Here is a 12985-nt window from a genome sequence, read left to right as displayed (position 1 = left end):
TCTTCCCTCCTTAGGGAACTTTCGTCCTCGAAAGTTTTATTCCTCGAATAGTTCGGGATAACGGGACCTCATGTCATCTTCACGCTCCCATGTAGCCTCTTCTACCCGGTGATTCCGCCATAAGACTTTGACCAAAGGGATTTCTTTATTCCTCAACGTTTTCACCTCTCTAGCAAGCACCTCAACGGGTTGTTCAGTATAGCTAAAGTTTTCATCAATCTCTAGTGGCTCGTAATCCACTACATGGGATGGATCTGGCACGTACTTCCTCAACATAGAGACATGAAACACATCATGAACTGTCGAGAGTGATGGTGGCAACGCCAAGCGATAAGCTACAGGGCCAATCCGCTCCAGAATCTCAAAAGGCCCAACAAAACGGGGACTCAGCTTTCCCCTCCTTTCAAATCGTAAGACACCTCTCATAGGTGCTACCTTTAAGAACACCTTGTCCCCTACCTCAAACTCAAGATCCTTTCGCCTCACATCTGCATAACTCTTCTGCCTACTCTGAGCAGTATGCATGCGTGATCTAATCTTCTGTATCGCTTCGTTAGTAGACTGAACTAACTCAGGACCCATCAATCTCTGCTCACCCACCTCACCCCAACAAACCGGGGATCTACAACATTTGCCATACAAGGTCTCAAATGGTGCCATGCCAATAGTAGCCTGATAACTGTTATTATAAGCAAATTCCATCAAATGCAAGTGGGAGTCCCAACTACCTGGAAATTCCAATGCACACGCCCGCAACATATCCTCTAAAACTTGGTTCAGACGCTCAGTCTGACCGTCAGTCTGTGGATGGAAAGCTGTACTAAAGTCTAACCTCGTGCCCATAGCAGTCTGCAAACCCTTCCAGAATTTGGAAGTGAAACGGGCATCTCTATCCGAAACAATCGACACTGACACTCCATGTAATCTCACTATCTCAGACATGTACAGCTGTGCCCACTTACTAGCAGTATAGGTGGACTTACCCGGAACGAAGTGCGCTGATTTGGTAAGCCTGTCCACCACAACCCAAATCACTGTAAAACCCCTCAGAGTTCTCGGCAGTCCTGTAATGAAATCCATGGACACATTTTCCCACTTCCATTCCGATATGCTCAAGGGTTGTAATAAACCCGCTGGTTTCTGCCTTGGTGCCTTAACCTGCTGACACACCAAGCATCTACTAACAAATTCTGCTACCTCCCTCTTCATGTTACGCCACCAATAAACCCGCTTCAGGTTCTGATACATCTTCATACTACCTGGGTGCATGGAGAATGGGGAACTGTGAGCCTCAGATAATAATTCTGTCTTAACCGCACTATCTGACGGCACACAGAGGCGTCTCTCAAACAAAAGTCCACCATCAGAGGATATGGAGAACTCAACCGCTTGCCCTACCTCTGCTAGGCCACGTTTCTCAACCAAATAAGGATCGTTACTCTGAGCATCAATGATCCTTTGCCTCAAAGTCGGCTGTACCGTCAACTGGGCTAACTGCATAGTGACTGCCCCCATTGACACTGCAATCTCAGCCCGCTCGAGATCCCGATGCAATGGGGCCTGTCGGGTAATAAGTGCTGCTGAATGTGACACCTTTCTACTAAGAGTATCAGCTACCACATTTGCCTTGCCTGGATGATACAGTATCTCACAATCGTAATCCTTCACTAACTCAAGTCATCTTCGCTGTCTCATATTCAATTCTTTCTGAGTAAAGAAGTATTTCAAGCTCTTATGATCCGTGAATATCTGTATCTTTTCACCATATAAGTAATGCCTCCATATTTTCAAAGCAAAAACCATCGTTGCCAACTCTAAATCATGTGTAGGGTAGTTCTGCTCATGACTCTTCAACTGACGAGACGCATAAACGACCACCTTACCCTGTTGCATCAAAACACAACCCAAACCCTTCTTGGAAGCATCACTATAAATCAAAAAACTGCCAGAACCATCAGGTACAGTAAGAACTGGTGCGGTAACTAGCTTCTGTTTAAGGTTCTGGAAACTGTCCTCACATGCCTTGCTCCAAACAAAAGGAGCTCCCTTCCTGGTCAACTGAGTAAGAGGAGTAGCTATACGAGAAAAGTTCTCCACAAACCGTCGATAATAACCTGCTAAACCCAGAAAGCTACGAACCTCACTGACTGTGGAAGGTCGGGTCCAACCGGTGACTGCCTCTATCTTAGCTGGATCCACAGAGACTCCAGCCTTAGAAACCACGTGGCCCAGAAAGGACACCTGCTTCAGCCAAAACTCGCATTTCGAGAACTTTGCATACAACTTATTATCCCGAAGTGTTTGCAAAACTATACGTAAATGCTCCTCATGTTCGGCCTCCGTCTTAGAGTATATCAAGATATCATCAATAAACACGATCACAAAAGTATCTAGGAACTTCCTAAACACTCTGTTCATCAAGTCCATAAACACTGCCGGAGCATTCGTCAAACCAAAAGACATCACAATAAACTCGCAGTGTCCATATCTGGAACCAAATGCTGTTTTCGGTACATCACCATCCTTAATCCTCAGCTGATGGTATCCCGACCGAAGATCAATCTTAGAGAACACTGTGGCTCCCTGTAACTGGTCAAATAGATCGTCGATCCTGGGCAAGGGATATCTGTTCTTAATGGTTACCTTATTCAACTCCCTATAGTCAATGCATAGACGCATCGATCCATCCTTCTTCTTAACAAATAAAACTGGCGCACCCCAAGGGGACACGCTCGGTCGAATGAATCCCTTATCAAGCAATTCTTGTAACTGCACCTTTAATTCTTTCAGCTCTGTGGGGGCCATCCTGTAAGGGGCTCTGGATATAGGAACCGTGCCCGACTCCAACTCTATGGCAAACTCAACCTCTCTGTGCGGAGGTAACCCTGGAAGTTCTTCAGGAAAGACATCCGGATAGTCCCTCATCACCGGTTCTGATGACAGGGATACATCGACCTCTCTAGTATCCACCACGCTCGCTAAGATACCCCAAGTACCCTGACTGAGCAGTTTACTGGCCCTGATGGCTGAGATTACCTGAGGCAACGACCTTGACCCTCCTGCCTTAAATTTAAAACTGGCCATCGAGGGAGGGTTAAACGTTACCTCCTTACGGGAACAATCTATGCTGGCGTGGTTAGCGGCCAACCAATCCATACCCAGGATTACATCAAAGTCGAGCATATCCAGGACTAACAGCGTTACATCAATCACATGGCCTGCTATCTCAATCTGGCATGTTTCACCTTTTCCTTCGACAACATACACTCCCCGGAAGGAGTAGATACTGATAGAACATGGTGTAAGGGCACTACCTCTAAGCGGGCATGCAACACAAATGCGGAAGAGATAAAAGAATGTGACGATCCCGAATCAAACAAAACTAAGGCGTAATGCCCCAATACTGGAAGCGTACCTGTCACCACCGTGCCTGCCCTCTCAGCCTCAGTCTTGTTGGTAGCAAAGACCCTACCCTGATGTGGAACATCTGCTCCCTGATTCTGCGCGTTCCCCGTAAGTCTCAACGGGCATCTATCAGCTGTATGACCCTCTTGCCTACACTTAAAGCAAGTCCTGGTCCCGAATAAGCAACGGCCCAGATGGTGCTTTCCACAAGTGGTACACAACGGCTTCCTTCTGGCAGCTTCCCCTGCCTCAAAAGGTTTCTGCTGGAAGCGGCGAAACTCACCACCTGATCTGAAGTTCCGTTGTGGCGCTGGAACAGGCTGCTGCTCAGCCTTCCTCTTTTTTCCTGATGTTGAACCTCTACCAGCGGTCTTAGACGAGTTAGCCCTCTCCTGTAAACTGAGATCCACTGCCAGGCGCAGTGCATCGGCATGAGTAGCGGGTCGGAAAGCTCGGACCAAACCCTGAATGTCCAGTCGGAGGCCTCTAACAAACTTATCAGCCCTGGCCGCCTCGGTCGCTATCATCTCGGGGGCGAAGCGGGATAACATGTCAAACTCCGCATCATACTGCTCCACTGTCATGTCATCCTGCTCTAAGTTCAGGAACTCCTGCCGCTTGGCATCTCTCAAACTAGCAGAGAAGAATTTCGCATAGAAACTCTCCTTAAACTGTTGCCACGTGATCTGACTCACATCACCACCTAGCATTCTCTCTGTAGTCTCCCACCATGCAGTACCTCTGTCAGTCAACATAAAAATAGCACACTGAACTTTCTGATCCTCAGGGCATTTCATGTATTGGAATATGGTCTCCAAAGACGATAACCACAGCTGAGCCCTGGTGGGGTCCTCCAAAGACCCATCGAATGTCGTGGGATTATACTTCCTAAAATCCCTCAGGTGCTTAGCCTCTGCTGACAACTGATCCGGCACAACCTGGGGCGCAACTGGTACTTGAGCCGGAGCTGGAGCAGGAGCTGGTGCTGGAGCTGGCGCTGGAGCTGGCGCTGGAGCTGGCGGGGCAGGCTGCTGCTGCTCCCGCATCTGCATAATCAAATCTCTAAACCTCTGCTCCATGGCAGCTAGATCCGCATGAGTAACTGGCGCAGCCGGGTCAGTGGCTTGGGCTACAGGCTGCACCTCAGGTTGAACGCGTCCTGCTCCTCTTCCTCGACCTCCTCGGCCACCCCTACGTGCACCTCTCCTTGGCGGCATTTCCCTAACAACCACCAATGATCCCTTTAGTCATAAATGGTAATTAACTTTGCAGTTTAACTTAGGTAAGGTAATGCATATAGAGTTATACATATACTTTCATGAGAGCGTACCTGACGAGCGGCAAAGATCGTTTTAGCCATAAGGACACAAAACACAGACTCATATTATAAGTCAGTCTACAGAACCTAAAACTTAGGCTCTGATACCAACTGTAACGACCCAACTTTCTGGACTAAGCTGAGGTCACTACTCAGTACTAAGACTCGACCACACAACACAAAATTTATAACGGACCGGTTACGATTTCTTAAAACGTTGGAAATATTACAAAAAACAGTTTCGGGCCCTATTTTAAATCACAGTCACAAAAGTTTCAAATAAAAACTCAGGTCATCAGTTCAAAAATCACAAACCAAATATTCTAACAAAATACATCAGCGGAAGCAATAAAGAAAACCAGACGCGTCCATATGGCCTTCACGCATCCTTCCTGCCTCTCGTCGGTCTGCCCCTCGCTGTGCCCTTACCTGAAAAGTTTAAGAAGAGAAAAGGGTGAGTATAAACATACCCAGCAAGGGACCCACTACTGAGCCCATTAGGGAACAACAGTTAACTTCCTATTCACGGGTACCCTACATAACAGGCTAGTGGTTCCCTAGAACGCACATATCAGTCTAGTGCTCCCGAAGGATGCACATATCAGTCTAGTATGAGTCTAGTGCTCCCGAAGGATGCACGTATCAGTCTAGTGCTCCCGAAGGATGCACATATCAGTCTAGTGCTCCCGAAGGATGCACATATCAGTCTAGTGCTCCCGAAGGATGCACATATCAGTCTAGTGCTCCCGCAGGATGCACATATCCGTAAGGTACACTACCCCATAGATGAAGCTAACCGTTACCCCTCAGTTCATACTAAACCGTCTACCACAGTCATACCCCATCAACACTCATATTACAATTTCGCTATAGGCTTTGCCGGTCAGATAGTATAGGTTTAAACAACTACACCCTCAGTTGCTATACGCGTTTCCAATTCGCACACCATTATGGTAACCCCTAGACCCAATCAACTAATCAATCAAAATCGGACTCACCGTCTTTCCCCGACCAACTCCATGATCAATGTCCAGACCAATGACTACCACGTACCTAACCGTAAACCTCAAGGTCCATCGACATACAATTCCAATTTACAACGTAGCCTATTAACATAACCACACTATACCGAACATCCAGCATCGGGGTCTATCCGCAAGCAACTCCTTACACCCGATAGCACACAAGCTACAACTAGCGGTCGCGTTACCTTTACATCAGACAAGAGTATAGCAAAAATACTTAAAAGTCAAACACACATACTTTTATTCGGTACAGTTACCAACGTGTAATCCCCTGTGGATTACTACGTTTCCAGCCTCGATCCGAGGTCCAGTAGTAGGAAAACCCTTACCTGAAACTTGGTTATGCCCCTCGATCGAGTCCACGCTCAACGGATCCACCTAAACGAAAACAGGAAGGTTTTAATCGATGATACTAGTAAAATCCATATTAAATGGTCCTAAGGAACATCCGTTGACTTACCCAAGGAAAGGAAAGCTATCTTCAAACAAGCCTGCCGCGGAACCCGAGAACTTATACGTCAACTCCTTAATACCTTCAAGGGAGAAAAGGTGGGACCAAATCTTATTCCAATATTCAAATTCGAATCGGACGTAGCAACATTAGGAAATCCATCAAAATAATCCTTACCGAAGACTCACCGTGACCCAAAGTGGAGGGAGGAAAATATGACTTAGGTGGCTCGGCTCGGCTTGGCTCACCCTCGGCTCGGCTCGGCTCGGCCTTGGCTCACGGCTCGGCCTGGCTCGGCTTGCGGCTCGGCTCAACTCTGCTTACGGCTCAGCTCGACTCGGCTTGTGACTCGCGGCTCGGCTCACGGCTCGGCTCGCGGCTCGGCTCACGGCTCGGCTCGCGACTTGTGGCTCGCGGCTCGGCTCAACTCGCGGCTTCGGTTGGCCGGCTCGCGGCTCGGCTCGGCTTGGGTTGCTGCTCGGCTCGGGTATGGATGGTGGCTCAGCTAGCTCGGGTCGGGTCGGGTTTGCAGCATGAAACGGGGCAACCACGAGCGACGGATCTCCGACGTTCGACGACCGTGAAGAATCACAGCTTGGAGGCGTTCGACGACCGGCCTTGCTCCAACGCGGCGGACGATCGAAGGAGGGGCGCACGCCGGTGGCTGGCGTGGTGAGCCCGAGAGGAGATCAGAAACGGACGGGGCCGCGGTGGTCGGACATTGAAGCTGGAGAGTTTCGACGATGAAGACGGAGACGGACGACCACCACAGAGACGGAGATGGAGATGTGCGCGAACGGAAGGAAAAAAGAAAAGAAAAGCGGGCGGCGGCGAACGATGTAGGAAGAAGAAGAAGAAGAAGGAGGAGAAGAAGAAGAAGCCGAGGGGGGGAAGAGGCGCGCGCGTTAGGGTTTTAAAAAAAAATTATTTTATATATATATATATACATTAAGTTAAATAATAATTATAATAATAATATTTAATAATAATAATAATAATAATATAATTAATAATAATATTAATTAATAATAATGTAATAATAATATTAAATAATAATAATAATAATATTAAATAATAGTAATAATAACAATAATAAATTATAATAATAATAATAAATAATATTAATAATATAGTTAATATCATATTATTATTATAGCAATTTACAAAACATTAAATTCAAAAAAAATTTCGTATCCCCACAAAAAGATAAAATTTACCTAAAAAATTCGGGACGTTACAATACATTATAATAATATATATATTATTGTTATATATATATATATATATATATATATATATATATATATATATATATATATATATATTATCGTTTACATGTAAAAAGGCAGTCTCTCAGTATTGCCTTCTTAGTTTTCCGTCGCTTTGCAATACACAAACGCACTGATCACTCAGCATTTTGTCTCAAAGATTTTCTATTCCATTTTTCTCTCAATCTATTTTTCTCTTCAACGTCAAAAAGTATTTTGCTGAACTTTTCATACTATAATGTTATGTTTTGTCTTCTTTATATTTCAAGCGTTTCCACTTCTATCTTAAAAACTATCGTTCTGTTCTTAAATTTTTATTCTCAAGCGTTTAGGTTTTCGGATTCGTTTAAACTTCTATTTTAGAGATTGTTAAATGTTTCAATTTATTATTACTTACCGATTAATTATATTACGAATATCTTTCTGTTTGGATTAAACGATCTATTACATCAAGTAAACGATAGTTTAATTTTAGTGTTTATGGTTTAGTGTTTTATAAACGATCGTGTACATCACGAAAGTATATTATGATCATTATTTTCAGGATGGCTGTACCTAGCAACAAGTACTTTCCTGTCACTGTTTTATGTCAAGTGCACAAGATTGACAGTCTTATTAAGGATAAACTGTCCAAAGAGCAGCTGCAGATGTTCGACAAAACAATTTTTGGTCCATTGCTGAACGGCCAGTTGATCCATCATTTCTTGGTGAGGTAGGTACCTGAAGAAGCCAACGCAGATGGAATCTGTTTTTCGGTTTTGGGGAAAAGACGTTCGTTTCACCCAAAAGGAATTCAACATCATAACTGGATTGTGGCCAACAAATGTAACATTGGAGAAAGTTATGATAATAAGCACCTACAAAGCCTTCTATTTGGATTAGAAAACAAAAAAATAATAACATGCTTGGAAGTTGAGGAAATTTTCAAGAATTTTGAGTTTACAAATGATCATGATGCTGTGAAGGTCGCCTTGGTCGTCTTTATTGAAACTGTGATGGTCGAAAAGGATAAGAAAACCCAGTTTGACATGGATATTTTGGGAAGAGTTGATGATGAAGAAGTATTTAAGAACTTTGATTGGTCAACTTTCTTCTATACTCGTCTACTCAACAGTTTAAAGACAAGTCTACAAGGGAAAAAAGAAGCATACGAGTTAAAGAAGACAAAAAGTTCTAAAGCAGTAGCATACTACAACATCAAAGGCTACGTACTTGCTTTTCAGGTGATTTTTATTTGTTTGTACACTTTAATTAAATACAAATGAAACATCAAAGTATAACATATTTGTTTAAATGTTTTAGGTGTGAGCTTATGAAGTACTCTCAACTGTAAGTGAGCACCTGACCATAAAAAACAGTAAGGGATCAATCCCTAGGATATTGAGATGGAATTGTACACAAGCTCCATCTTACCCAAAATGCTGCAGAACATATTCGACAACAAAAATGTAAGTAAAACTTGTCAGTGATCGTTTAATATGATTACCCGATCATTTAATACAATTACACGATCGTTTAATACAATTACACTATCGTTTACATGTTAACATATACGATCATTTAGCTTAATGCAATATTGTTTATATTGAATACCATATGTAGTATCATATTATTTTATAAACGATTGTTTATATTAACAATTCTTTGATTGTAACATTGCAAACTGTTGTTAAACCTAAACTGCAACCCAAGAGAAAGCTTTCATTGAGAGTCGAATTCGAGGGGATGATAACATGGAAATGGAGGACGATGAATCCATTCTAAATATTAACAATAGTGATATCAATACTCCTGATCATGCAATGAACAATCAATCATTGGAGCAATCAGACTCATCTTCACAACTGTCACCACGAAGGAAGCAAAGTCAAATAGTGGCTGACTAGTCTAAAATGTATCTAATCACCAACAAGAAACGTTGCAGATCAAAGAAGTCCAATGAAAAAGAACAACAAATTCATTCAAAATCCTACAAAAAACTGAAGAAGAAAATAAAAGAAGTTCATAAGGATTTATCCACATTGACTTCTATAGTCTCTAGGATGGATGACACAATCAGGAAGCAGTCATTGGAGCTGTCGGAAATGAAGCAGATGCTGGAGAGATTGGTCCAGGTAAACTTTGTTTTTAGAAAGTATTTCGTTTATCAGTTATTGAAGTAAATGATCATTTAACTAAAATATTTGATCGCCTATCCAATTTCTATGATCGTTTATCAAAGTTACACAATCGTTTAGGTATGATACATCATCATTTACTATTATATACAAGATCGTTTAACAATCCATTTTTTTAATTTTATTTTTGTTTTTATTTGTTTATTAGAATTAAAATCAAAATCAAGGGATCATATTCATCAGAATAGAGAAGATACGATCACCAATGACCAACCATATTTTGAAGAACAACATACTGAACATCAAGAAGAAACCCAAAGTCTAACATTTCATTCATTGTTTACTACTTTTTATTGTTGAAAATTGCTTACATTCTAAATAAGTAACTGTATTTTTTCTTATTCTCATTTTTTTCTCATTTTGTTAAGGGAACATCAAGAGCTGGTAGTGATATTAGCATAGACAGCAGGGATGCAGACTTGCTATTGACTATACGACATTTATTGGATAATATAAATGCTCAAAGTTAGAAAGAAAAAGACCTGCCAGAAATGATTACTACCCTTCCACTTATGAGCCAACCTCTTCCACTTTGTGAGATACTACCATCATCAAGTAGTACTCTTAAACAACTTGCAATGGCTCCATTGGATCAAACTGTATAAATTCATGAAGTACCACTATCAATTTCAATTGTAAATGAAGAATCTCAATTGGTATGTATACACAAAAACTGTGTATTCCTTTGAACTAAGAGTTTGTTTCTTACCTAATATTATGCATTGTAGGAAATACAAAAAAATGACCAAACAGTTACTTTTGTTAAGATAGAAAAAGAAAATGAACAAATAACTGAGGATCAAACAATTGGAAATGTGTAGCAATCTACCTCAACTGAAAAAATAGAATCTCAAATGGTATGTATACACAACAAAATGTGAAGTCCTTTAAATTAATAGTTTGTTACTTGTCTAATATCAGATATTACAGGAAAGACCAAAACAACAGGTTGAGATTAAAAAAAAAATTATGAAGCAGTTACTTTGGTTGAAAATGAACTAGTAATGGAGAAAGAAAATTCTACAATTGATTTAGAATCTATATTGGTATGTATATAAAAGAACTCTGAAGTACTTTGCATCAATTATTATTGTTTTTTATTTTTTCCTTAGTTAACAACTTTGTGCATTATAAGAAATAAATGAACAACAAAAACCAATGAAGAGAAAGAAGCTATGTAAAATATCAAATAAAAAGGTGCCTGATTAAGATCAATAAGTTAATCCACCCACAACATCTACTGAGATCATATTAGAACCTACAATACCTGTCCTAGATGTCGAAATCAGACATGTAAATAGATATGATTCCATGTGGCAAGTGGATCCAAAATTATGGAAGGCATACTTATCTTAGAAAAGATAAAAAAAAACAACTCACGAAGAAAGGAAAGTAGTCTCCACAACCAGAAAGAAGGAATTTTTCAAAAAGCTTGAAGAAAACACATGGATACTAGGAGACGTAAGTACTATTTCCAAATTTTATTTTATATATAAAAATACACGATCGAGTACAATATATTTATCTAACCAAACGATCGTTTATATATATTACACGATCGCTTAGTAAGGAAAAGAATGTTGTAAACGATCACTTGTATTTGTTAAACGATCGCTTAAACTATTGCTTCTATTCACTAAATGATCGTTTATATATATTACACGATCGCTTAGTAAGGAAAAGAATGTTGTAAACGATCATTTGTATTTGCTAAATGATCGTTTAAACTATCGTTTCTATTAACTAAACGATCGTTTAATTTTTTTTTGTAGACCATGAATTTGCTATTGTCCCACTTGCAGAAAAAAATGTTGCATATCAAGCAACTTTGCAAGTATACTTTTAGAGTAATAGATTCTGCGTTTATAGTAAGTTGCTATTCTTTAATTTTTTTTCTATAGAAGTTAAACTGCATAATTATGTTTTGAATAATTTTTTTTTACTTGTTCTTCAAGATTGGAACCAATAAACCACACTACATAGTTTGGCAACGACTTTTTGATACTCATGTTCTAACAGCAGACAATAAGAAAGCTGAATGGACAGACACAATAGCACACTTAAATATATGGACAAAATTAAATTTGAAATACTATTTTAATACAGCTCTTGGTGATTTCCAAGATAAACAAGGGTGGGGAGATGTCAACTATGTGATTGGCTACATCAACATAAGAGAATACTGGTTGGCTATTGCAATTAATATGAAAAAATACAAGAACTACGTGTTCCACTCAATGTCAAAATATGTTGAGAAAAAACTTGTTGATGAAGGTCTTGAAATGTAACGACCCAACTCCTTGTACTAAGCCGAGGTCATTAGTAATTAAAAGATAAATAAAATTTTCTTAAATTTAAAAATAAGAAATAAACCAAAACCTTTAATACTTATTAAAAATCATAAATAAATGGTTTAAAGATAAAATTAAATAAAATCCTAACTTGGGTCCTATCTCGTTTTTAGAGAAAATAAATAAAATAAAATAAATAAAATAAAATAGAAAGTGCATCAGACCAAATTACATAAAGCAGAAGCTAAATGATCCCTATGGCTTGCCACAGTCACTTATTGTCGGTCGCCAGCTTCCCTTTGCTGTTACCTCTACCTCTGCTTGTAAAATTAAACAAGAAAGAGTGAGTATAAAAATATACTCAGTAACAGACCCTCTATTAGTCCCACTAGGTGTCTGTTAACTTTCTATTAAGTCCTATAAAGGTAGTACCCCTGAACTAGAACGTTCTCGAACACGTGCAATTTGTGGTCCCGTAGAAACATATCTGGTCCTCGGTGAACCCAAAGGGACACCTAGGACAAACTGGTCTTTAGTGTACCCGAAGGAAACACTTAGACAATTGGGTTGTGAGTGACCCTGTCGAATCACTCATAATCATGTCTATGTCAATGTCATAAAGGACTAGTGATTCCGTCGGACTACACAGTCATAAAGGTGGTGATCCCCAGGGACACCCATGTGGGTACGACTCTAATAGGTGAAGCTAACAGTACACCCTATCCATAGCATGTAACATGTCATAACATTATCATAAACATGACATAACATAACAATCATAGCATACTTATTCAAATATCTAATCATAAACATAACGCAGTCGTCGTCATCAACATACTACTAGTCATATCATAACATCAGTCACTAGCGTCAATCATCATTACAATGCGAGTCATCATAAATAACAGCGAGTTATGCAATTTAGCTATCATCCATGCATAACCATACACACATGTAATCTCTTAACTTCAATCGAAAGTCTAGTAGTAGAATCTCTTACCTGGAGATTAATTAAACCAAGATTTTTCTAACAGTCGTGGTCACGCTTCC

This window comes from Cucumis melo, chromosome 11 (assembly GCF_025177605.1).
Source record: "Cucumis melo cultivar AY chromosome 11, USDA_Cmelo_AY_1.0, whole genome shotgun sequence".
Lineage (NCBI taxonomy): Eukaryota > Viridiplantae > Streptophyta > Magnoliopsida > Cucurbitales > Cucurbitaceae > Cucumis > Cucumis melo.
Note: the sequence above shows the minus strand (reverse complement) of the source record.